At 37.4% G+C, this 27,713-nt stretch overlaps 1 long non-coding RNA gene across 1 annotated transcript in view; it reads right to left on the bottom strand.

Annotated features, from left to right (window-relative positions):
• Window positions 1-3,900: 3,900 nt before the first annotated feature.
• Window positions 3,901-27,713, bottom strand: part of LOC137466540 (uncharacterized) — a 34,461-nt gene continuing 10,648 nt past the window's right edge. The window contains exon 2 of the long non-coding RNA XR_010995204.1: window positions 3,901-4,541. This is a non-coding gene — a long non-coding RNA (uncharacterized lncRNA). The remainder of the gene's footprint in view (window positions 4,542-27,713) is intronic.

Raw genomic sequence — 27,713 nt, forward strand, 5'->3', positions numbered from 1 at the left:
TTTGGCAAAGACAGGACAAGAGCTGGAATAAAGGCAAGAATAGAGAAGCAGAGGAAAAACTTATGTATCTGCAACAAAGAAATCCCAGTCTGGATCCCAACTTACATGTTAATAACTGCTGTGCCAGACTTATTAATACTTCCCAATTGTTTGGTTTCCAGTTAGGGCTTTGCACATGATTGAATCATTGAGAGACTGTGTCTTGGCCTCATATTTCCAAGATATATTGCATTCTTTTTACATATATATTACACATCCTACTCAGGGCCTGGTGTTATATTCAATACGCAATCTACATTTAGGAAGCATTCCTTTATATTCATTCAAGAAAAGTGCTATCCTCATTTGGTGTCCCGATCATCCTTACATGGAAAATTCATCCATCTTTTAATCTCCTCTGAAACTAGTCTTCATCTGATACTTTGGAGTGTTCAGAACATTACTTTCTCTCATGTGTCTAATTTCTGATTCCTTCTGGGCCAGAGCCAGAAGTCTTACAGGAAAGCATCTATACATGAGAATAAAAGCCCATTTTAAAAGGTTGGAATAATCTGAATCAGGTATATGATCTAAAGTCAAAGCCTCTGCCCAGCAGCCTTACTATTTACACTTGATCACGTGTCAACACCATAAATCTGATTTGCATAAAAATTTTCATTCTCTTTAGTACCTATAGAAATTACAGTAACATAGCTCACTCATCCAGGTTTGCCCACTGGTTGTTGTCAAGTCAGCTGAAGACAAAAAAAAATATACAGTTTGATGATATTTTATAAAGTTTTCCATTCCCTTCTCTTTTCTCTGTTTAATCAAGTTATCACTTGGAACACAGCAAAGGTACTGCTCACGTCCTGAACCCTGTAGTGCTAAGCTAAGTGTGCAAATACAAACAGCACGTTCTTTCTAAAAGAACGTGTACTTGCAAGTGTTTTTAATATGCTATCACAAACAGGGGTCTGGATTTTAGTGAAAGCAAAGTTTACCAAACACATACTTACCTGCTGAAATGAGATGAGAAACAAATTGTTGAGGAAAAATAAATTTTGGTAGTTAAGATTAAGAAAGCCTTGTTTTGCAGTGATCAGCTAACTCCTGTAAGAGAGCTGGGCTGTGCTTCTCTTTACCAAATATTATTTCCATTTTCTAGCAAATCACAGTAGTTTGCTCAGAATTGAAACAAGAGTAGGCATACACTATATCTTGTGTAAATGACATCATCACTAGGATTATTATTAAAGGCTGCTTTTTTAAACTGATATACATAGAAATGAGCTTAGCTCTATTGAGTGTAAGTTATTTGCCACAAGTCTTTAATTTTTGTGTTCCATGAGTGACTTCTCCATCTTAATTCCATTCTAACTAATTGGTGTAATGCAGTGTAACAATCACAGAATCATATATCACAAAAAAAAAATTGCATTGAAATACACACCCAGAGGATGTCTGATCCAGGTCCTTTCTCTAAATAGAGTTAAATTGATTAGATTGCAGAGCTGTCCAGTTGAGTCCTGAACATCACCAAAAACAAGAGTGTCCACAGCCAGGGCAACATGTTTGACCACCATCATGGTGATATTTTGTTAATATCCAACAGGAATTTCTCTGTATCGTAACTCATGTCTGTTGTGCCTCATTATCTCACTGTGCAACTCCAAGAAAATCCCAGCTACATGTCTACATGTAATTGAAGACAGCAGAGAGAACTCCTTTTAGCCTTCTCTTCTGAAGGATGAACTTTTACCACAGCCACAAACTCTATATCTTTTCTACAGCCTCCTCCCATCGATGTGACATCCAGTGAACGCTCTCCATTTAGCTGAAGCCTTTCTTGTCCTGGAGAACTCAGACACAACACTCCAAATGGCATCTCAAACATTCCAAGTCACTCAGCCTGCTGGCTATGGTTTTACTTATGCTGCTCAAGTTGTTGCTGGCTTTCAATGCTGCAAGGGCCCATAGCTGGCTCATGTTGAATTTATTGTCCATCAGGACATCCAGGTCCTTTTCTGCAAAACTGAGCAGCTGGTCCCCCGCCTTAATTGTTGCTTATTGGGCTTATTGCCTCCCAGATACAAGTCTTAGCATTTCTTTTGATGAACTCATGATATTCTTGTCATCTCTATATTTCTCTAACATGTCAAGATCCCTCTGAAGAGCAACGCAACTCTCCCCAGTTTGGTACCATGTGTAAATTTGTTGAGGGCATACTCTGTCACATCACACATTATAGGTGTCAAAAACCCTGTTGAACACTACACATTACACTTATGTATGGAGAGAATTATAATATTGTATATATATGGTTTTACCTACTTGCCCTGGTCAGTAATCAGTGGAACCAGGGTTAAAGTGTGACTCCCTTAGCAGAAGAATTCACACATGTGGCTGCCATCATGACTAGCATTTCTGGAGAACTGGGATGAAGGGGAATTTTATGAATTCACTTGAAAATTATTCTGTGAGGATTGGAGGAGTTAAAATACCAGTCAATATAAACCATTTTTTGCCTTGTTGTTTTCTCTAAGTTTAGCCTGACCATGGACATAAAATCTATTCTAGGATACATCATACACATTAATTTTTTTATCTTCACCACAGTGAATAGAAAAAATGCTCTTCTACTTTGTAACATGCTCTGCAAAACCTTTAGTCCCCATGTGTTTAAATCTCAAGCATGTGCACTTTTCCTCCTTCACTGAACTTTTTTGCAAAACAGGTCAGTCTTCAGTTAATTGCAGGAAGCACCATTTGCAAACCTGCATCACTTTTGCTTGTAGCTGTAGTTTGTGCTGCATGGTCACTTAGATAAAGGTGGTCAGGCTGGGCTCTATCCTGCTTCCTTTCCACCAATCTTGGCACCTGTGATGTCCCAAGTCCAAATCATGACTGGCTGTCAGCCTGGGACACTAAGGCCAAAGCCATCTAGACAAGAAACCTTGTTTCTTTACCTTCATGTCCAAATAAAGCCTCTTCCTGGGACCTGTGTTTACAACAACTGGCCACAACGATTTCTCAAGAGATGTAAACAAAAGGGCTACAAGTGTAACAGGACTGGATCATGATTTGGGTTTTACAGCATTGGCAGGAAGCTGGCTGTGTTTAGTGTTTACTTACACAATAGTGTAAGTAGTGTTTAGTGTTTACTTACACAATAGCTCTGCTTACTATAATCCCTCAAGGTCTAGGAGTGAGTGGGTTTTCATGCCTGTTGTCTCTCTCTCTGAATTATAGTTGGGTCAGTAACACTTTGTTATTTGTTACAGGTTATACTGAGACCAAAATGTAATTTGCAACCACATAGCCAGGGATTCAGTCACAGGAACTGCAGTTTATTTTAAGTCACTGAACTTCTCTATTCCTTGGTTTCATTACTGTGCAGTAGATTAATTTGAAAAGTGATGATGGTGCTTTGATGACAATATTTCTTTATTAGTAGTAATTAATTTTTGCATGTACCTTGAAGCAATAGAATGTAAACAAACAAGTGATGTCAGCATGTGTAGCAGAGAAAAAATAGTCTATGAGAACATACCCTTTCTTGCATATAATGACATGTTTTTGCTGTAGAAAGTCCCTAAGGCTGATTTCTTACTTGCAGTTTCAAAACATCATCATTAGTAAGACACTGGGGAATTAAACCTTTCCATGAATCCATTTATGTCTTTACTGAAAACCCCACTTTTCTATGTGAACAACAAGAGTCACTTGCAGTTTTTTCCTCACAGATTTTGATGTGGGCCAGAAAACCATTTCAGATAATAGGCGTAACATACCCTGCTAATCTGAGTTGGTTTACTCAGCTACTACAAAGGAAGGAGCCAAATATAAAATCTATTGTCAGTCTCATGACTAGTCATATGTTATTTTCACTACTGTAATTTTTTTTTGTTTAAATTTGACTTTTGTTGCATTCATAGATATTTGGAGCTTATACTAAATTAGAAGACACATATATTTATGCAACAATTCAATGGCGAGGTAGGAAGATAACTTGGCAAGATTCTTTTTCCCCCTCAGGCTTATAAATTCCAGATTTTTTTTTTTTTGCCACACCTATTTTGCATATTTTTTTTCTTTTTTTTTTTTTTATGAAGAACAGGAATAACAAGATCAACCTTGAAAAACACAAAACCACAAAGCCCCTCTAATGGGGGCCCAATCCTAACCTCCAGAATCTTTTTGCTCAGCTTAGCTAGTTCTGGACCAGGCCCATACTCCGGATTGCTCCTGCTCCTCAGCGTGTTTCAGCTGACAGCCAGGACTGCACAAGAATGCTTGAGAGAACCCTCTGTCCTTGGCATAAACTGGACGAGTTGTTAATCATTTCTCACTGACTGACATTTTTTTCTGCCTTCTGACTTTCCAGGTCATCTGTTTCTCTCTTCCCAGTGCTCTCAGACACACTACATTTGGTTGCTTCAGGGGCTCCAGCCACTCTCCTCAGTGTTTCATGTCTAGTAGCCTTCTGGTAGCAGGTACCTCCCAGGTAAACAGGGCTCTGACAGCTTTTGACTAGCTCCAGTTTGTCCAACTGCACTGCACTGGAGGAAGCAAAGAATATATTTCATTTAAAAATGAAAGAAAGATTAGTTGGGTAATGTGATCTGCTGCAAAACCACACTCTCCTGCAAAAGCAGTCAGGTAAAAAACATTACAGAAAGAATTTCTAAGATTCTTTTTTTTAAAGTTGTCAGTAACAATACAGACTATTGTTTACATTTTTATTAACTTCTGTTTCACTGTTTTTTAAATAAGGTTAATTAACCTCTCGCTTTCAGCTGAATTATTGCATGGTCTTGAACCTATTCAAGACCTACTTAAAATTTTCAAAGGTGAGCATGGCCGGTTTGTGTAGAGGAAGTCAAATTAGCAATAACTTTATAGCAATTTAGTGCCTTGTAGACACTGAAGTGATGCGAAATATCTCTTGGAGAATCTCTCTTCAGCAACCTTTAATCTTACAGGAGTTTTCTTCTTTACCTTTGTAGTATGTATAACTGTTCAAACTTGATAATAAGGAATGGGAGATTATATGTGTAATACAGTAAAAAGTTAACATCAGAAACCCCAGAAGTATCCCTCTACTTGTACCAAAAATAAAGAGAACACCTGGCTTTGACATCACTGCAATGAAAATAAAAGCAAAGATACACTGAGTGCTGCTCTCCTGTACTTACCGCCTTCTCATCTGCACTTTCACCACCAAAACTTTAATTCCAGTCAAGAATCTTGTTGCTTTTACACTGTGCTCTTCAAACAGTGTGTTCAATATAAGTACTAGCAAATATGTTACAAATGTGCATAGAATTGTGAGCAAGCTGTGAAAGCAACATTGCACAACTAAAAGGAAGTATATGATTGACTCATTTATAGGGGAGATATATATATATAATATGTCTGCACTCATGAATCCTGATACAAATCAGTATGGTTTCTTGATGGTATACATGTAGCTCCCTAGATCTTTGGCTAGGACTACAAAGCATATTACACAACACAGGAAATGTGAAAAGGGAGTTTCAGGCCAAATTTGCAATGTGCCACTCCCAAACTAGTGACGTGCTGATCTGATCTTCCAGCATAAGTTGTTTGCTTTAAATTATCCCTCCTGTCAGTAGCACAAAAGTGCTATGACAGCAGCTAGGAATTGGCAGGAAGAAATGGAGCTCCCAGCTGCGCCATCTCTTTTCTAGACCCATTCTTTTTTTTGCCTGCCTTCCTCACTCTCTTCACCAAATCCTCAGGCCCTTCCTGTCTCTTTCACCTTTTATTCTTATTTTTGGCATGTATTTTTCTTAACTGAGTCTTCTGGCTGTGTGCATAAGTCATCAGGAGAAGAACTAATGCAACCAAGGGTTGATCAACCTTTGCCCTATTGCCCAGAGAAAAAAAAAATCCTTTTCCAACAGGATTTCTTGCCCAGCTTGGCAGGCGCTTAACAATTTTCATACACTCATAGGCAAATCTTAAGAAATATTTTGACATCTATTCCCACATAGTAGTGATGAGTTCACACACGTAGCTACCAGACTGAACATTGAGGACATAAGAAATTCTTTCCAACGCTGATGAAACTTGCAGTCTTATGTTCATTCTACCAAGGAGATTAATTATTAAGGTGTATAATAGTGAAAAACTTTTAGTTTTTCGTGACACCCTTAGAGAATAAGACAGACAACCACCAAAACTAACATGTCATAATCATCTGGTGACCTCAGACAGTCCCCTTGAACTCCTCTCTTTCACAAACCAAAAGCATCCCCACAGCTCATTGATGCATTTTGACAAAGTGAAAAAGCTAGATACGATTGCATGTGGTAGAAAAACAATCCTGAATTTATTTAACAGTGGCATGAGGAATAAAGGAAATCTTTTGTATAACTGTCATTGCATCACGAAACCTTCTTAATGAACCAGCTAGTCACAGGGACACTATAAACCTCAGTCTTTGTCACCCCTTGGTCTGTTTTTTCTAACAGTGGGTAAATTGGAGGTGACATTATATCAGTAATAATAATAATAATGTTTTAAAATAATAAGTAATCCCAGATCATTTTACCTAACAAGATACTCTGAAGCTTAGCATACACTAAGTTGACTACTGAAGGCCAAAAAGCCTTAGAAAATACTGAAGTCACTATGGCAAGGGGAATAACATGTGCTTTTGTTCATGAACAAACAGGAAAGCCTGGGTTTGCTTACTGCTTGGAGATATTATGGTCACAAAATGCTTCTGTTTTCAGCCACCCTGATTTTCTCCTTAACAGATGGCGTATGCCTTCCCATTTTTATGACTAACTTCATTTCTCATTCTTGTATTGGAGTTACACTCTATTGCTTAAAAAAGGTCATTCCATGAGTACCAGGATGGATGAAACTCTTTTTCCGTGACTCTGAGCCTCCAGGATGATTGACTGATTAGTTAGGTATCTTTAACACATAGAAATTCTTATTAAAGTTTCTCTTTTAAGAACACACTCTATTTACAGAGGTAATCACAGCAGCAATCAAGCGCTAGAAACCAAGAAAGGTACATTCACTCCAAACTCCCCATTCACAGTTTTAGTGGTGAGAGAAATTAATCAATATGTGGATTCTTTGTGAGAGAAAAAAAATACGTGAACATGCTTCTGTGTAAAGGCACATAAATTTCACGCTGCCTTGTTTCCATACCATTCATAGGATAGATTGCTTTCTGTGGGAATGTTAAAATGAGCTCTTTATGCTTCATTTTTTACCACCTGATTCATACTGTGTGGATGTTAGCCTGAAATGCTGTCATCAGATCTGTTTTTCACAATTTGTTTTTCGCAAAGTGACTCTGAGCAAGCAATCATGACAGGCTATATCCAGTAACCTAAAGAGGTTGCACTTCTTGGATTGTTCTATAATTCTCTAATCTTTCTTGCGGCTTCTGCTTCCCCAGTTACTCAATATTCTTCTTGAAGACTAGAGACCAGAATGGAGTTCTACATCCCAACATCAGTCACATCTGAGCCAGCTGTAGAAGAAAAAAGTTATGCCCTCCCTGATGCTACAAATATTAGCATATGCTGTTTTGATCATGGCTTAATTTATTTAGATGACCATGACCCTCAAGTCTTCCAGAGTCCCTTCTCTAAAAAACAGTGTGGATTATTTTATATATTGGCTATTACTCTATGGCTTTGGATACAGAACATTACAGCTGATCATATTGAAGGCCATGTTATTTCTTGTGCTTGGTTGAGTGATACAGATAAGCCTGTGTCAGGCTAATGTGCATCTTACCTGCCTTCAACCACCCCAAAGTCCCTTTCTTTTAGCCACATAGCTTCCTGTGTGAGCCATCAGAAAGTCACAGTGTCCCAAGAACAAGTCCACAGTTCCTGAGGACACTTCCTCACATCTTTTTTTAGATAATGACAGGGGATGGACTGTCTCCTTGAGGTGCCAATAACTCTCCTTTGACTCTACAGAACTGTACAGTCAGTGTATATTACACACCTGATGTTATGGATGCTGACATGGGATGTAAGACAAATGCCATCCCCAGTGATATGTCAGCACCACTATTTATATCTCCCCTAATCTTTACAGATGTCTTCTATCTCTTTCTTGTGTTTGGTTTTTTTCAGGAGTGGTTTTAGATCTTCATTCAAGCTACAAGTATGAGTTTTGAAATGAAAGAAGGTCAATTACTTACCTCTAGGGTCTCTGCAGAGATAAACACATACACTAATAATGATTTTCCTGCTTCCAATTACATTTTAAAACATGTTAACCTGATGAATTGTTTTATCTTTTCTCATTTTTTTCCATTAAAATGCTGTGTGACATCAAATCAAATCAATTTAGAACAAAAATATCTTCTAATAGCCCTGTGAGTGACCAGTTATTCATAAACGCATTGTTCTTGACACATGCTAGAGGTTTTCCTTTCTAGAATCCAATTCTACTTACTCTTGGAATCAGTGTCAGATCAGTACATTTAAAAATACTTGATACAATAATAAATTTTCATCCATGCTTCTGAAATTTTCTTTTTTACACAAAACATATGAAAAATCAGTATTAATAGTTGACTTCTCTCTTTAAATAGAAATTTCAAAATGTCTAATTTCATTTTCTGTAGTTCAACATTTCTGTCAGCCATTAAAGCAAAAAATTACCATCTACAGATGATGTCTCCTGTTTTCTTTGATATATAATAAAAACATCTAAATTTTTTGCCTTTTTCCTACCATATCTGACATTTTAATCTATAAATAAATATAGCTACTGTGTTTCCCCCTTTATAAAAGACTTTAGAAGCTCCTACTTTTTTCTTTTCCTGATTTCTTTTCCTGTTTTGTTTCCTGTTTAGAAATATCTAAAATCTGCTATTCATAGATTTTCTCATGTCCTTCTTCTTCCTTTCTTAATATTCTCAAACTCCTTCATTTTAATTTATGTCTTTTCCCCTTCTTCATTATTAATGTTCCTGTCTTAACGAATCAGAAACGTGATTCAGGCAGGCACCTTAAAAAATTAAACTATCCACTTGGTCTTCAGAAACACAATGTAATGCATAAGATCTTTCCAATCATCTCATTCCTAATTCCCAGACACCCAGTTTTTGACTATCACATACTGCACCAAAGTTCTGCAGTTTGTGCTATCTCCTTCTGTACTGAATATTTTGCTACTAAGATTCAGAATGGTGCCCAGTTCCTTCTTTCCTGGAAAAAAAAAAGAAAAGAAAAGTGGTTTTAGCATGTCCTGGATCTAACTGCTTTTTAATTCCAAAAATATCCAAGTGGATACAAGCATCTTAAGACCTCTTAAAATTTCTCACTGAGTTACAAGATGGAAATGGTCTCACAGTATTGCAAGCTAAATTTTTGAGGTTCAGAAAATCTTCATCCCATTTTTGGTCTCTGCACAAGTTTTTGAATACAAATAAGACTCTGAATAGTTTCAGTTCCAGACAATATATTATGAGGGAAGTTCCTCAATTTTAGGATTGTATGGGATGAAGTGGGAAATTTGAGGAACTTGGATGCTAAGAGTCAAAGCAGAGTAAGAAAAATACTTGCCTAGAAGATTTAGTTGTTCAAGACTATGAAATCCAGAGTCATGTAATATAAATTATGAGAAAAGACAGAAATAGAATATTCATTTTAAACATTTTAAGCTACAACTCTTCACTTAATAGAAACTAGTCACTTTTTGATTTTCTGTGGAATCCCCTTGCACATAGCTCAGAAGATAACACCAGGGGAAAAAAAAAGCAAAGTGGACAGATGTTCCAGAAGAAATTACAGAAGTGAAGCACAACTGGGACATTTACCGTGCTCACAGTATTTTCTACATTGAATGTTTTCTAGATCCATTTGAAGAGAATGATCTCAAAGAAGAAATTAGATAATAGAGATAAATTAGATAAATTAGATAATTTAAAGCTCCCAATTTACTGCAGGGGAAAGAGAAACAAACCCTACAAAACAAAACGGAACAAGCCTACTAAGTTACAAAGCAGTTCAAAACATCCATTGGATGAAATGGGTAGGGAAAAGTAGCACTTGTTCTTCCACAGGTTCTGGTGAATTATTGTGAGGTTAGTTATTTTCTAATGAAAATAGAATTGGCATGAAAAATGCACGGGAATTAGCCATCAGCATGCAGAGATCCATGAGGGGCAGCACCCTTCACTTCCTAATCAATTTTAAGAAAAAAACATGGTAAGTTTTTGAGGACAATACATTACATGGTTTCGAATCATGCCTGTTAACTGTGTGCATAACCCAAAATAAATTCAATGCTTTTAGGAGTTCCACAAGGTCATTGACAAGGACTTACTGACTCTTCTCTGCCTTCTGGGGCTGCTTTGCCACAACTCAAGACATCTCCTATCTTTAGCCATGATAAAGAAAGTTACATAATGGCAGAAATGTAAACATGGAAAACAAGTTAGTCTTTCTATTTTTTTTTATACCAGGTCTCTTGAAATGTTGCTGATTAAAGCAATAACTCAGCTGAACCAAAATAATAACAGATGTACTGTAAGTGTTCCCAGGCCTAAACACCTTGGAAGGTCTGAGATCATATTTAGTAAAATTGATCCCTATCTTAAGCAGTTTTGACACATATTCTTAGCCTTGGTGGTAAGCAAATAAGTAAATCCTTTGAAGTATTTTGAGGCAGGCAAACAAGGATCTGTCACATAGGGCTCTTTTGACCTTATATTTTTGCAAAAATTTCTCCAACTTAGTTAAATTCACTAGGATTTTTCAAGTGATGCTTCATGGAGCTGACATTTTAAAGCAACAACCTGTCTGCCTGGGCATGTGTGTGTATAACATGGAAGACAGCACCTACATATTCAAAAGTCAAGTGAAGTGATACAATTAAAAGTAAACTGGAGGTGACATATCTTTAAAAAACCATGAAAGTGTTCTCTAGTTACCAGATTCAAATATATTTTCAACAGAGATATATTTCCTTTCCTCTTCATCATTTTCTTGATTATTACTAAACCAGTAAATGAGTAAACAATCTTTTCTAATTTAGTATATTGTTTTAATTCAGCATAGGCAGACATACCCACTACTGCAATATGACATGGTGAACATGATGAAAGCCATCTGCTTCCAAAGGTTATGGTTCAGAATTTCACTCAAAATGTTTTGCAATGGTTCCAATTACAGATGCTGATATTCATGTGCCAGTGGCATAAGGAACATGAAAAGGCAGTCTCACCAGATCTGTCCAGAAACAGGTTCATCATAACTTCCCAGATTTTTGCAGACAACCCCAAAATCACAGCTGGCCACATCTTAGGCCACCCAAGACATTTCCACACCACCAGCTGGTATCTATATGTTCCAAGGCATTGATTTTTTACTGTGGCTTTACAGCATTTTAAGGAAAAAATGTTTGAGAATAAATCCTTAGGATCAAAATAAAACAATATAGATGGAATAACTAATTATATTTAAGGCACTGGTAACAGTAAGCTGGTACTTTGTTTAGCAACTTCCTATACAATAAAACGTTGTAATTCTAAAAAAACTATCAGAAAGTACAACAAGTACGTAGGTGGTTAAAGAACGAGGAGGGTCTGCTTATAATGATATGGCATTCAGCTCAGTAGGATGGTTCTTATGTCCTTTCCTGAAAAAAATTAATGACAATCCACCAAAAACCTGCATTTTCTGTCACTGTAAACACACCCCTTTTAACTATTCTTATCTTCCATCTTCCTTAATAATCTTGTTTATTATTAATCCTTAATAATCCCTACTTTTTCTTTCTTCTTGGCTTCATCAGACTGAGTTCCTTGCACCCACAAACTTCTTTGGAGTTACAATAAATAAGACAAATAGGGTTATGATCTTGACTTCCAACAGCACATGCTGCCAGGGAATAAATTTTCCGGGCCAGTGGCATCATCCCTTGTTTTTCACCCTTGCCCGGCAGAAAATGAATGTGTGACAAGCTCAGAGTGAAGAAAATCCACACTTCCCTCCCACTACTCTCTGGGGCAGCATGCAACCCATCTCTGTCTCTAGAGTCCCTACAAAGTAAATTCGTGTATTAAATAGCTGTGGATTTCTTTATAACTCAAAGGTTTCTGCTCATAGGTTTCTAGCTTTTTTCTTTAAAAGCCAAAGGCTGCAGGTAAGGTAAAGCCAAATCCTAGTCTAAGGCTTTCTTTTGATATGTATGGAAGAATAGTAAAACAAAGAGCAAACAGTAACATACCAAAATAGACAGAAAGGCAGAATCCTAATTTACAACTAAATTTAAGCGTGGGGCAGAGCTGTCTTGCTTATGAAATCTTGCTTCAGAGGCATTCACATAATTTTCTTCTCTTCATCAGCTGAAGGAAAACTGGGTTCACATACATGTAGGCAGAGCTGTCTCACTAAGGGCCTACAGTTCATCCTCAAGTTAAGCACCTTACTTATAGTGACTGGACCCCATCCAAAATCACCTCGATCAGTCAGGAAAGCTCAGCTCTAAATTAGCTGCAAGAATCACTGATACATGTGAAGTAAAATGCATCAGAGGATAAAAGTGATATTAATCTTACAATTAAAGTCTATATAATGGCTCGGTTCAGCAGGGAAATGTAGGCACCATGTCAGACAGTACAGCTTATGGTCCCCCCCCAAAAAAATCTACCGGCATTCAGGTGCTGCAGAAGCATGGAGGAGAGGGTGGAAATAGCACAGAAAGCATCATAATGGCTTTGCATATATAAAGGACAGAGCATACTTCAGATACTTCTTGCAGCACCAGACACTGTGTCCCATAAAACAATATGATAGACTTGGTGAGAGATCACTAAAAAATAACAGCAGTGGAAATGTGGTCTTGTGAAGAGAAATTGGAAAGACAGAGGATTTTCCCCTCATACAAGAAGGAATGAGAGGCGAAATGAAAATATTTTACAGATTAATGTTATCATATAAAACAGCACAGGAAAAGCAGATCAGGGGCTTCCACTCTGGTTCTGGAAGGAAAAACAAGAAGACATTCATTGAAATTAAAAGGTGGGCAAGTCAAAACTGATAAAAGGAAATACCTTTTTATATTACGTGTAATTAAATTGTGGAACTCATTGCCAAAGGAAGTTGTTGAGACCAAAATCTTCACCAGATTCATCAAGAGATTGGATATTATATCAATATCATGTATAACCAGAGTTATCATAATTAAAGAAAATAAAACTTCTGGAAGAGATATTAAACCTAGTGCTCCAGGGCTTAAACTAGTCTCTCACAATTAGTGAATAGGATCAGGAGATCTCTGTGGAGGCAGATTATTCTGCCTCTGCCTCCTGCAAGGTTGTTCTGTCATTCTTTACAGCATCTATTTCTGCTTGTATCAGATTGAGTAACAGACAAAATGGTTCTCCAGTCTGACTTAGTCAAGGATTCCTCTACACTTACACTCCTGTGCAAGGAAGGTCTACCTAGTAGTGGGTGTGGATATGCGCTAAACCTTTCCGTGTAAGCACAGGATTTTAGTGTGAGGTTTGCCCAGCACTTCCGAATCTGTTATTCTGCACAAAGATGCAAAACATTCTTAAGAGATAGGTAAAGAAGTTTTATTTAGCAACAAGATAGTCCAGATGATGTGATATATCAATATGTTATGGTGGCAAAATGACAAAACCCATGAAAAGAATAAATCAATACACAGGACACTCTAAAAAGCATGTTTTAAAGCAGGTCATTAAAAAGATACCCCTTTTCCCTATTTCTTCTCGCCTTGGCTTAGTTTTGCAGTCTCAAGACAAATTCTGATCCCCATCCTGATGTGGGGGTCTTGGAACCTGAGCAAACATATAGACCAATTGTGAGATAAGCAACTCATAGACTTCTTTCTCCAGAGAGACATCCTGTCCACTATATGTAGGTTAAACTTAAAAATCAGCTGCAGTGAACTCCTTTGATCTAGGGCTAGCAACAGGGAGATGCCACTATCATGGTTTGAGAAGACATACAGCAGTGGGCTGCCAGTCAGTGGGAAAATACATCTTTTTTATTGTTTGCATAGTACAAAATGGGGAGGAAAAAAGTTTTGGAATTAATCCAGACATAATTTTTACCTCTTTTTGAACCAACAATAATTGACCTAGTTTTACTCCAAACAATAGCTGACCATTGCAAACATAAGAAGTCTTTAAAAGCTGACTTTCCATCTCACCCACCCACCACAGCTCGCTCTTTCTTTGGAGAATTAAATTGCCTCAGCGTAAAGAATTCATACTAGCTTTAGTTCTAGAAATCTGATCCTACATTTTTTTCACATGAAAAATAATTCCTTGATCTGCTATCTTTGGCACTTTTCCTAAACCTTACAAGCATTCATTATCTATTTTGTTTGGTTGGGTTTTGAGCTACATTTGGAGATATTATTGTCAAGTACTACTGTAAATATACAGTAGCCTAGGTAACCCCTTCTTTTGTGTTTGCCTTCATGCACAGGATTACTTTAAGCTACCTCTACCAGTGCAGCAGGAATTTAATAAAGTTTATAACCAGATATTTATTCCACTTGACCATCCTTGAAAGTGACTTCTTTAAAAAGAAGTAACTAAAGATACAAATTGAGAACACTATAGAACACTATAGGTTTTTACCCTTTTAGTTGCTATTTTTGTTATTCTTCCTCCAGCTCAGGCTTTTATATTCAAGTTTTTCATTATTTCATTTTGAAAGCATTCTGACAATGACAGCTAGTCAGAAAATATTTTCTACCTCCTTGTAAAATATGGACTTTAAAAAAATGGAAAGTCAAGCTTTTGACAGTAGTGTTGTGACTAAAATATATTTCAAACTCCTCTTTGCTTAGTTTTTTACTTTCAATGTCTTATTTAAGATTTTATGAATACCACAGGAATTCAGAATTGTATTCTTTATTCCCTTATATTCCTGTTTTTCCTTTTTTCTTGTTTTGTTTATATTCTCTCCACCCCTATATACTCTACTGTAACAAGGGCAGAGGAGACAAACACTGGGTAAAAATAGTGGATGGGAAGGATTTCTTCACTGATTTCTCCCAAACAGAGAAATTCAAAATAATATGAGTGAGAAAATTATATTTGAGGTGATAAATAATAGCAGTAGTAATAGCAACACAACTCTACAGCTGAAAAAAATATATCAATATGTAGCTGTGCGTGTACTTTTAATTTTGAATATAAATTAATTTATACGGATTTCTCTGCAAGCCCCATGCTTGCTTTCTCTGACCCAAGTATTACTGTCAAAAATGCAAAATTTTATCCTGTAGTGATTTTTTTATAACTGACTCATAAACCAGTGACTATAGGGGTATTTTTAATGGGAATGTTGATACAGTCCCATCTATTCTAGCTCAGACAGTGCTACTCAGTTTCTTGTACATAAAACTCATTTTAATGCAGTGATGACAAGAGCTTGTGTTTTCACAAGCCTTATAAAGTTCAGTTCAAACAAATACCTGTTATCAGACTATTCAAGAAAAGGAATGTGGGAGGGGGGGTTGTTTTAATGTTTTACTCAGTTTTGAAGTGGTTGAATGGTTCATCAACCCACTGAGTAGTTTCCTTAATCATTTTCTTTTTAATTAATAGACTTGTGAACAACCACAACTGCTTTGTGGAAACACTAAACAGATGACTAACTTGGAGTGAGCAATCTACTCAATACAGTCTGCTTTAATTTGAGCCATACATGCTGAAAAATAAAAGCATGGCAAGTATGCAGGTTATTGTACAGCTTTGTGTCTGCTTTCAGTTAAAACAAGTCCCTGGTGAGCAGAAAGCAGCAATCATTAAAGTGAGAGAAACATTTTAGATTTGTTGCCACCTGTTAGCGTGACTTTGAGCAGTGTAAGGGACATGTGTTATCAGCCAGGTTAGTGTCACAGTGCTGATGCTGGTGGCCACCATGGCTGCAGAAAGAAATGGTCAAGTGTCAGCTCTGTGGACCAGACATTAGTGACTGATTACAGGAAAGATAGCACACTGTCACTGTGTTCCTTCTGTCCTGTTTCTGGATAGGAACCATCTACTGGGGGTTCATTAGAAACGAGCCTCGAGGCAAGCCAGCTCTGTAAACTACAGCTGTCTAATTGGTTTTGCTTGTGTGCACTGTCTTTGCTTTTATAATGGGGGAAAGCAACATAGCCTTTCTAATTAGATTGTTAAACATAATAGCTGAATGGCACAGCAGTAAAGAATTTGCCCTAGTCTTTGTAATTCCAGAATAAGGCACAGCAAAGATCCAGGATTTTTCCAGCCCATTTCCCCCATCATCATATCCAATGGTAATGAGACTGGGTGTTTTTTGTTTTTTTTTTTCCTTAAAATAATGCAAACGATTGTAGGCCTTGCTAAAATCCAAAATAAATGTCAACACAGAATTCCAGGAGCAAACACATCTCTCCCTTTATTCTGCTGTCTCTGCTTTCATTTGCTTCAAATGCTGGGGCTATGCACTAATTGGTGTCTTTGTTGGCAGTCAACACAGAGGGGAAAAAAATGCACAGGCTTGGCAGATGAACTCTCCTCTCTGCCCGAAGGTGGTCCCCCTCAACCAAGGCTGAAATGCACTGGTACAGTGGGGAAAGCTCAAAAATCATTTACTGCACCTGTTTTGTGTATTAAGAAAGGAATTTGGTCTGTCAGTTCAGCACCTTTCATAGCCTTTAAATTGATTCAGAAGAAATAAGAAAGCATCACAAAGACAGTTTTTTCTCAGTGCCTTAGATTCAAAGTTCTTGATTCTTTTATTGGTCCTTGCTGGTTTTCACATAAGGACTTTGTCAGCATGCTGAGCACACGCAGAAAAATGCAGAGTCCTCTGTTTCCATTTGCTTTCTATAGAGTAATTTAATGCATATTCTCACAGACATGATGTGGATGTTTGGAAGGATTCCTAATACAGTTGAAGCTTTTCTCTTCTTTGAGAAGAAGAGAATTCTTCTCAAATATTCTCATATTCTCTTTTCCTTTCAGAAGTCTGGTGAAAGAGTCTCCATTGGATCCATAGGATAAATGGAGTAGGAGGCAAATAATCAAGTATCAAATAAAAGTGCAATTTGTATTGATTCTAAGGTTTAAGTCACTCTTGATAACATGGCAGCAAAATGCCAGCATATTTTACCACAGTCTTCAAGTCATTCAATGACTCTTTTTTCAGATACTCTTTTTGATTTCCTGGTTAGAAAGTGAAAAAAAGGAAAATGGTTTGCTAGAATAACGAACCATGAACTTCCCCCAAAATGGTCTCTTTGAAAAGATAAATTCTTTGGTGCTTTACATGTAAAAGAGGATTTTTTTTTTTTTTTTTGGGGAATAGCATGGAAATTGATGTTTGAGATATATGAAAGATGTCATGGGAAATAGCAAATTGTTCAATGTGCAACTGCAGTAAATAACAGCAAGAGGAACCAGCTGTGCAACTTTCATGTGGGTGTCTCAAAGGAAACAGAAAATGAAAAACAAAATATAAGTGCACTACATGAACCTTTAGCATGTATTGCTCTCTACTGCCTTAAGCCTTCTGAGTCAAAATGAATTTGATTTCTACACAGAGGCTCTTCCTCATCTCTCAGGGTTGCACTTTGTTCTGCAGGATCTTCAGAACCAGAATTCTGAGAAAAAATTGGTTGAACCTCATCTTGCACAGTATCTTTCTATTATGTCATGGTCAAATCACCTTGCATTACCAGAATCACTCACAGCAAATAAAACTAATTTTGTTTCCAAATTTTGATACTTTTTCCTTCTCTTTTATCTACAAAACATGAATTTATATCATACAACTCTTTTAGTTCTTGAGAAATTGCAAAGTTTACGTAATAACCGTAAATCATAAATACAGAAATATTTTTGATTAATACATTAGAGGATGCCAAAAAGCAAGTTCTTTTCTGTAAGAGCGTATTTCTGAATATGAGAATGACAAGTAGGTACTTTTAAGAAATGTACATTAATTCCTTATCTGCCTTTCCCCTGGCTCATACAACTTCACTGCTGTAAACAGTTATAAACATTATTTTAATAAGTAGATATGGGTCTATCACAAATGTGTTCACCAACCAAGATCTCACCAGAATGGTAACACCTAATACCAAAAATTAGGTTTTTAAGATCTCCATTAAAGACCTTCTGCATAAAATGGATTTGAAAGACCTTAGGGGGTCATTTGATGTTTTATACTGTCACATGAGGTTGCTCATGGATTTTTTCTGTCAAATTTTTATTATCTTCAGGGATGGAGGTTTCACAACATCTCTAGATAATTTGAACCAGTGTTAGACAACCCATATGGTGAATTTTTTTTCCTGATATCCAACAAAGATTTTCTTGTTTTGCACTTTGTGTATGTATTTCTGCTCATGATTTTGTTGAGAATCCCCAAGAGAAAACAGCATTAAGATCTGACTTTGCCTTCTGTCCTTCAGACTGAGCAAATCAAGGTTTCTCAGATAGTCCTTGTACATCAAGGACTTAGCGGCTAATCCATCTCAGTAAGCCCATGTGATAGACTAGACTCCTTCTAGTACCTTGGGCTTAGTTTTGTCTTGGCGAGTTCAGAACTGGACATAGGCCTTCAGATGTAGTCTCAGAAGTATAGAACAAAGAATATTCTATTGCCTCAGTCTGGAGAATCTGCTCTCACTAGTTCAAGTCATCCACCACTACTCTTTGTACTCTTTTCAGAATTGTCTTCTCCCTTGCCTGTCCTGTTGCATGGGACTGAGCTACACTACATTGGAAGAATTTACACCTGTCCTTATTGAACTTCATGAGTTTTCTGTAAGGCCACTTCTCCAGTGTACTGATGTCTTAAGTGTGTTTCTTCCTTATTCTTGTCATTGCTTATAAGGGAGAATCTTGCTTTCCCAGTACTGGTTTCCATGGCTACTGGGAAGCACCTTCTATTAAAAGTAAGTCAAAAATCTTCTCTTTGGAATGAGCTGGTAACTATCCAGGAAGTCAAATAAGACCTATGTCCAGGAAAGTCCCCCCTATCTGAAGTACAAACCCATATGAAAGATTGGCAGGAACCAGGAGGACCTGTGTTGCCTATATGAAGCATTTGGTCTGCAGGTTTCCTCAGAATGCATTTCCTCTGCATTCTGAGAGAAATGTGTCTTAGTGAACACAGAGAGGGCAGGGAAATGAAAACTCTTCCCAAAGAGGCCAGAATATAGAGACCCACACCCTGGAAGCTGTAGCACACCCTGGAATGCACATGAGCTATGAGACAAGAGAAGTGAAGCTGGCATCCGCTTTTGCCTGTTTGGGTAGACATTCATCAAATGTGAGGAAAGTGTGTTTGAAACCATCTGCTGCTACTGAAGAATTCTTGTTAATTGCCAAAGAATACCTCAATTTAGCAGTGAGACCTTTTTACTGCAGCGTATAAAGGAGTCAGACCAAGATGCTTCTTGTGGAAAATGAAGTTGGTATAAACAATAAACAGACAAATGCATTCTGATCATTTATATTAGGTTTCATCACAATGTTTTAATGAAAACTATAAAAAGAGAAAGAGAGAAAGAGAAATTTATCAGGACTGTTGTCCAGGACCTTCCAGCATCAGGCTTTTTCATTAAAAAGTGCCAGTTCTCAAGATCCAATAACTTTGTGGCACTGGGTCTGTTTTAACAAAACTCTGTAAAGAGATTTTCTGTACTTAATGAGACAACAAGTGAGAAATCACCTGATACTGTTGTGAGCAAATATTTTTCCATAAGAGTCCCATACAGAAGATACTACTCAGCCTTGATTCAGGTCCTTACTTCTTGATCCAATGATATGAACTGAAACAGGCCCAAAAGCAGACACAAACCCATTTGTTAGGGCACTCACCTACACTAAGTAGCTTTGATTCTTCACTGTGAATCAAACTAGACAAGAGCTTGGCTTTGCCCCAAAGGTTCTTCAGCAGATGCTTTAGGCAGAAGCCTACTGTTCTGGGTAAGATTCTCACAAATTCCAGAATTTCAAAGAGTGTTTCTATTTTACTTGTAAGTAAAATGTAACCATTGTTCTCTGGCCAGACCCAGACACAGATTCTGCCAAATTTATAGAAGACAACAAGGCTGGAATTCATCTCATTTAACCCCAAGCATGCTCTTAGTCCATGGAAAGAATTAGGCTTTTTTCTGAGGTGTGATACATCTGGTCTTTCTTAGATACCTTAGGTGAGATTTCTCTTACCAGATGTTCTTACATCCAAGCTGGTCTCCCAAGCCAATGGACCAAAAAAAAAACCAACTCTACAGCACTATTTGCTTCATTGTAAGGTAAATGTTTAAAATTATCTAAAATTGTTCATTTCTTCCCGTTGACTATAAGCAGAATAAAGAAAAACAAATCAAGATTAAACACCTTTCTCATAGATATCTGAAATTGGATACAATGAATTCTACCCTAAGAGGAAAACTTTGCATCCATTTTCATTTGAAATTATGGCTCATATCTAACTTTAATGAAGAGAGAGTGAAAACAGGGATTTAAAAGAAGTGTGAGGTTGCTTTCTTGGCTTTTGTATACTTTGGAAGAAAACCTATACTGTGCTCTTTTTTAAGTTATGTGCTGAAATATGTTTCTGTGTTGTCAAAGATTAAATAATTAGTAGAACATGGTCAAGATCAAAAGGCTGTTCCATGTCATAGCTGATTTGAGAGTTACCACAAATATGACAAGTAGTGATTCCTGCTGGTTCAATACCTGCTGTAGCCAACCATGTGGGTTCAGAGTGAAATGTAATACATTCACATTGTGTTTTAATTCAAGTTGTCATAAGGTGTTAATTTAAGAACTGAATGTATTTTTACCACTCCTCATCTCCCAGTTACTATTAACATAAAAATGAATAATGGGCTTCTATTCTAAGCGAGAATAGTTAAACACTTGGCCAGTGACCTCTCAGACACCAGTTCCAAAAAATGTGCATGAAAATAAAAAGCTTTATGCTAATTCTATGCATAGCTTTATCAGTAAGCAGTCTAATAATACTGTCTTGGCAGAGGGGATTTTTTTTTCCTTATTTCTTTCCTTTCTCTCTCTTTCTTTCTTTCTTTCTTTCTTTCTTTCTTTCTTTCTTTCTTTCTTTCTTTCTTTCTTTCTTTCTTTCTTTCTTTCTTTCTCTTTCTTTCTTTCTTTCTCTTTCTTTCTTTCTTTCTTTCTTTCTTTCTTTCTTTCTTTCTTTCTTTCTTTTTCTTTCTTTCTTTCTTTCTTTCTTTTTCTTTCTCTCTCTCTCTCTTTCTCTTTCTCTCTTTCTTTCCCATCTCCCACTCCCTCTCCCTCTCCCTGTCCTTCTCCTTCTTCCTCATATTTGGCATATTGAGGACATCCATCTATGTATTCTGTAAGAATCAGTATCTTTGTTATGCAGCAAACACAGAAAATTACTGATGTAAAGAAGAATCATTTCATTTGGCATTATTCATAGATTTGAAAAGCAGTAAGCAAGAACATTGTATTACTCTCATGCAAAAAAATTATTCATTCTGTGCCAGTGACTCATGCATCAGTGCTTTGATATGCATAAGCTGAAACATTCACCCTCAAATTAACCTTTGTATCTTGCTGTGATCTATCCACCTTCCATCTGAACCACAGACATTATTTGTGTGGAATACTATTCCTACACACCTCCCTGTAAGCACTTTTGAATCCACATGCTACAAAATAAAGTATTCTAAAGCCTGATTTGGAGGTTTCAGGTTCAGAGGGAGAACTGACATAGCCTGATGGCCAGAAGTGAGAAGAATTCTTAATTGCTGCAGCTTTGTTAGTAATTTTTGCGTGCTGATTGTTTCAACGCACCAGTACCAACCAACATAGGAAGATGTGAACTGCAGGAATCACAAGTTCCGCTACTAAGTACATCAAGTTACACATGACTTTGAACTATTCAAGGTGAGAACATTGCACTTAGTTTTTCAGAGGCTGTTATATATCGCCTGTCTTTGCATAAAATTCAATCAGAAAAGTAGCAGGCTCTCATATCACCTAGAAACAGTTGTTTACTGCTTTTCCTTCATCTTCTTCCTCCATTCCAAAGGTGTCCCTTCTTTCTTCTATTTTGATTTTTTAATCCATCTTTTGTTGTAGTAGAACAATCTCATAACTGCCTTAAGCCTCTCTTTTCTTCCATATTCCTCTTAGATATTGCAGTATCAATCACCCATTCTTGATATATGACCTCAAGATCTTCCAATAGACTCTCTTTTTACCTTTGTTCCAGCAATGATTTCAGCTAAAATTTTGTTTAGGAATTTTTCATTAAATATTTTTGGCCTTTAACAGATATAATAAATCCTGTACTTTTCATCATATTGTCCCAGTAGTGATTGCATGTAGCAGAGTCAGACCTGCATGACGCAAGACATTATCTTTTTTAGCTGAACTGGGGAAAATATCAGATTTGGTTTGAATTTTGAAGGACACTAAAGGTGAAATAAGGCAACTTGATTAAATATCTTGCTTTACTCTGTAGCAAAATTGAAAATATCTTAACATTTATTAATAATTTGTTGTGCTGCTTGAATCTAACCATATGCCAGAGCATACAGACAAAAGAAGAAAAGTGTCTGAAAGCCAAGAACATGTTTCTGGTCAAAATAAGAGACAGAAGAATCCACTTACCAACTACCAGAACTTAGTGGTTAGGGCACTTGCCTACAAGACTGGAGGCCTTGATCAAGTCCCAGACTGATTTTTTCTCGCTCTGATTTACCAAAGAAAAAAATCAAAGATCTGTATCTGTTTGACCCTGGGACTGAGCCATTTGGAAACTTCAGTAAAGAAGAATATGCTTGTACATCTCAAAGTAGGAATGCTTTTAAATCCTTACATCTCTTTTGCTATTTTTCTCTTTTGTATTTTAAAACTCTACATGCATATTTATTTTGTAAACTGTGTCCTATTTGACATAAGTAAGATGTTCAACTTTCAGCACCTATAATGACAGCTAAACTTTTTCTGCCTTCCCAGATGAGCTTCTTGTCTTCTCTCCTGTGAATGCAATGAATATTCAGAGTTTAGGGATTTCACTTTTACCTAGATGTCCTTTAACTATCTTTCTTCAGTTCAGCACTGGCTTTTAACTGAGGTCCAAATTGCATTGGACTTTACTCTGAGCTTGTAAATTTGATTATATTATTTTAAGGCACAATATCACAGAGGGTCCAGAGGAAGCTCCTCCACAGACATTCCTTTTTTACTCTTTCATATGCCTAGATTCACATCTCATTTATAATAGATTTCCAATTCCAGTGGAGACAATGAAAGTAAAATTAAATTAGCTCTCAGTGAAAAGGATTCAATATTGCCAGAGACACTGCTGTGAAGGGCATCTGAACAATAATTTTCTTGGAAATCAGGCTTGAAGGTGCTGCCCACATCACAGAGCAAGAAAACTATGCATATGTCATAGCCTTCTGCAGAAAGTATGACCTTTCAAACTCCTGTCAATTTAAAAAAACATGAACTTTATTTTGAAATCGTAAGAACGATTGGAGTAAGCTCAGTTTTTCTCTCTTTTATTGTAAGGATGTGAGATTTCTCTGAAGGGAAAAAGTAACAGCATGACAACTGCTCTAGAGTGCATGGAGTGGCTTATTTTTGTGAGTAAGTACATGGATATTCTCCAGTGTTGTAACTGTAACTGAGTTTTATGAACTCTACCATGTAGTCATTGTCTTTATTACATCTAGATAAAGGATTCTTGTGGGTTTTAACTTACACGTGAATGAATGATGGTCAAACCTGAATGATGATCAAAAGCAATGTGCTCTGTTCTCAGTTCTTCAATATCTCTTTGGCCAAGGTCAGAATTGGTCTGTTTGGCCCCACTGACACTAACAGGACAAAGCACAGACCATGGTGAGAGGACTGGGAGAATGGGCTCGTTCTGCTCTGAAGTTCCCAGCACAGCTGTGTGGGACAGAGGGAGCAGGAGGGAGTGGCAGTGGTGTTCCCTACCATGGCAGCTGCCCAGGCTGTGCAGCAAAGTCCTCCGGGGGCCTGCGGGAGGACCATGCTAGGGCATGGACGCATGTGTGCCAGGAACAGGACATGGGGACTGTATGCCTGCTGAAGAGAAACCTCTCTGTCCAGGCCCTGTCAATAAAGAGGATTTAAAGGGTGGAGGATGTGTAAAGGATTCTGCTTGCACTCACACCTGGGCTTTGAGAGAATGCAGGAATGGGCAACAGGACTGCAGGGGCATCCCAAAGCCAGGGAAAGGCCCCCAGGGTGTGAACCTGATAAACAAGCCTTTTCCACAGGAGATGGCAAAGGACACTGCCCACAGCAGAGGCTGTATGGAAGGGTTGGGATGGGCTAGGATTCCACCACAGCCCACAGGGCTCGGTCCCTGTCCCGCCAAAAGATGCAATGGGAGAGGCTCTGGAAAGCCTGAAGCAGCAAACCACCTCCCCAGGCACCAGGGACAACCAGATGTGCTGGGCCGTAGCACATCCTCCAACCTGCTCCTTGGGATTAGCAGGTCTAGGCCAGAGCTCAGCTCAGAGCAGACAGTGCAGTCCAGCACTCTGTGATGATTTCTTATCACCATTATTATTTTAGAGAAAAATGTATAAACACTCATGCACACACTTCATTGTGAAGTATCATTTGGCAATCTATTCTCATACAAGTTTTCTTCCTCATGTGTAAGCTATTAGGTATGATAGTTTAAGGAAGTTAACTGGAGTTACTAAATATTCCTGTCATATGCTTTTGGGGAGATTTTTTTCCCTAGGCCCATAATCACATATCAGAATTTAAAGCATATACTACATACAGTCTTGGCAAAAAGGACTATGGGGAAGAAATTATAGTGCAATAATTCATTCCTGTTTTCCCTCTGGTTTTAGTGATAGCACTGACACAAATTACAAAGGAAATATGACTTCAAATTTCTGTGGTTCAAAATGCTATTAAAACACTCTCAAGTCACCTTAGGGAATGTATTTCACCAAGTACTTTGTTTTAGTGGTTATATGTGAGTGTGCATTTGTGCACAAAAGTGTTTCTCTGTGTGAGTGGAAAGCCCATGGGGATGTGTTTTTAGTGCATTATGTTGGGATTTATCATAGCAAAAGCTTGTAAGGAGACTTAGTCTTTTGTTAATTGAAGCCAATCACTTAGTTTTATTTTACCAACTTTTGTAATGCCAGTTTATAGGTAAATAGGGCCAGAATTTGAGGGGAGAAATTGTTTCTCTTGTAAAATGTTTTGGAAAATATTAGAAATTAACCTAATAGCTTTAATTTCTCTCTGGATTCTGTCATTTAATTTTCAACATAAAGCTAAGTGTTTTATAACAAAAAATATTTTATCCATTGCATCACATTAGAAGCTCTAACTCATCACCACACTTTTGTGTGTTTGTTTACAAACATGCCTGTTTACTTTAGTGCCTCAATAACATGGTTTCCCTGATCCCTTCAGGCCACTACTCATCTTCTAGCCTAGAACTTGGGGTTTGAACAATACTTTTTTTCCCAAAACACAGATACATTTCTGTCCACATTGTCTTCAGTTTTAGTAACATCCATCAAAGTTAAATCAGGAGGCTACACTCTTGCACTGCTCTTTCTGGCTGCACAGGTTACTGGATACAGGGACATGGTATCACAGTCCAGCAAAACAACATCTGCTAGAGTGATTAGAATTACATCACTGTTGGTGGAGAAATGTTTGTAAAATTCTTTTTGAAGATGAAAAGTCATATTCACAGGATAATTGATGCAGAATTCTAACAAAATTACACAGAGTGCTTAATACCTTTTCTTCTATGCCAAATACCATATCAAAATACCCAACACAATGTTAGAACCAGGTGAAAATATGGCTGTTTTGCAAACACAAATACAAATCCGCTAAATCAGGAAGGTGGCCATTTCAGTTTACAGAGCTTGGTTCAAATGACAGAGGGTAGGTCCATACAGCTACATGCCCATGGTAGTGTGTTGTAAATTAATCTCTGTGCATTTCTGATTCCCACAATACCACAATTTGTGTCTAGGGACTACCAAGGCACATAGAATGCAAGCAGCTCTTTGCAGGTGACATGCTGTGCTTTCTAGTTTTGAAGTTAAGTAAGTGTGTAGCTCAACTGGGCAAAGGACCCCACAGCTTCACTTTGCAAGCCTCCAAAACACTGTTCACAATCCTCATGAACTGGCAGACATGAAGTTTGACCACCCAGGCACTGAGGACTGAAGCACAGTGAGGAGCTACAAATACAGGCTCAAGCTGGAGATCCAGATAAGCTTGCATCACAGAAGAAGCTGTTCTGAGAACAGGCAAAGCACTGAAGTCCAGAGACAGCACTTATCAACAGCTGCCCAAAAAAGCAGAATAATGTTTTGTGTCCCATGAAGTTCAGATTATTTGTTCCCAGTCTCCAACGTGTGTGTGTGTGTTTGCACGCTCACATTGTATTAGTTCATTTAATGACTGAGGGGAAGGTTGCCTGAAATTATGTTTTATAATTCTCTTCTATATTAAAAAAAAAAAAAAATCAGAGAGGGAAAAGAGAAAAAATGAAAAAACTGTGTGTGTTGTTGTGGCTAGTGTTTACTGATCCCTGACATATGACCTTCCTAAAATTAAGTAAAGGTTCCTAAAATGAAGTGAAGGTTCTTAACAGTGGCCCTGGATATGACAGGGTTACTGTAGAACCAATCCACTGTGAGCACAATAATAGACTAGGCTTTTCCAGCTGCCATTTTCATTATCAGATAAGCAAGGCTTAATATCAACAGAGCCCACAACCTTAGCACTTTTCTTGTACAACACCCTGTACAAAATCCCCAACCCTTCTTTATTTCTATCATTGGAAAACATGTATGAAATTTAATCTTCCCTCATGTGGAGCAGCCATGTTCTCAAGCTGGGCATTTAGAATTTACAAACATTGCTGAGCCTTCAGGAAATACACAGCACAGTTTGGAAGAAAAACCTTTGCTCTTTCTAACTTTTAATATTCTCTTCTACTTAAATTTTGTCTCCTTCAGGTACTCATGAGGTTTCACTACCTATCTATTCCCAAATTTACTCATCAGAAATCTAAGTATTTTGTCTAAACTAACGATCTTGGATGGGGAGAGACTGGCATTTCCAGAAGATAACTGCCTACTGAAATAATTTCCCTTCAAGTGTAATGAACACTTGATTAAGGTGCTTGCACCAAGGTCCTCGATTAGGGATCTTAAAGACCTTGATTAAATGAGTTTTAGGGAACGAGTCATGTATAGTATCAGGTGAGATGTACGTTACCTTTCCACCTTTCTGCTGAGGTTGTAAGCAAACTTTCATAGTTTCTAAGTTTACACTGGCCAAATACTTTGCCAGACAATACTTCTTTTGCTTATTCCATTCCACTTATATCTGAATTATTCGCTGTGTCGCACTTTATAAACATTTACAGTTGATATGTTCTAAAGGGAACAAATAACAGTTTGCCTGCTATGAATGTGGGCTTGGCTGCCAACTCCAATACCAGCAGTACAGAGAAAAAATTTCTTTACTTTCCCCTTCAGGATATTGCTGGGAAATAAGGCATGGGAAGAACATTTTTCTACTGAAAAGTAGTATTCAGTGCAGAAGCAATTCACATTGCAGAGGAACTTGAAGCTAAACAAAATTTTGCTTAAGGAAAAACTTTTATAGTAAACTGTACAATAACTGTAACTATTTTTGTTGTCATAAAAAAATCCTT

Source organism: Anomalospiza imberbis, chromosome 2 (genome assembly GCF_031753505.1).
Source record: "Anomalospiza imberbis isolate Cuckoo-Finch-1a 21T00152 chromosome 2, ASM3175350v1, whole genome shotgun sequence".
NCBI lineage: Eukaryota > Metazoa > Chordata > Aves > Passeriformes > Viduidae > Anomalospiza > Anomalospiza imberbis.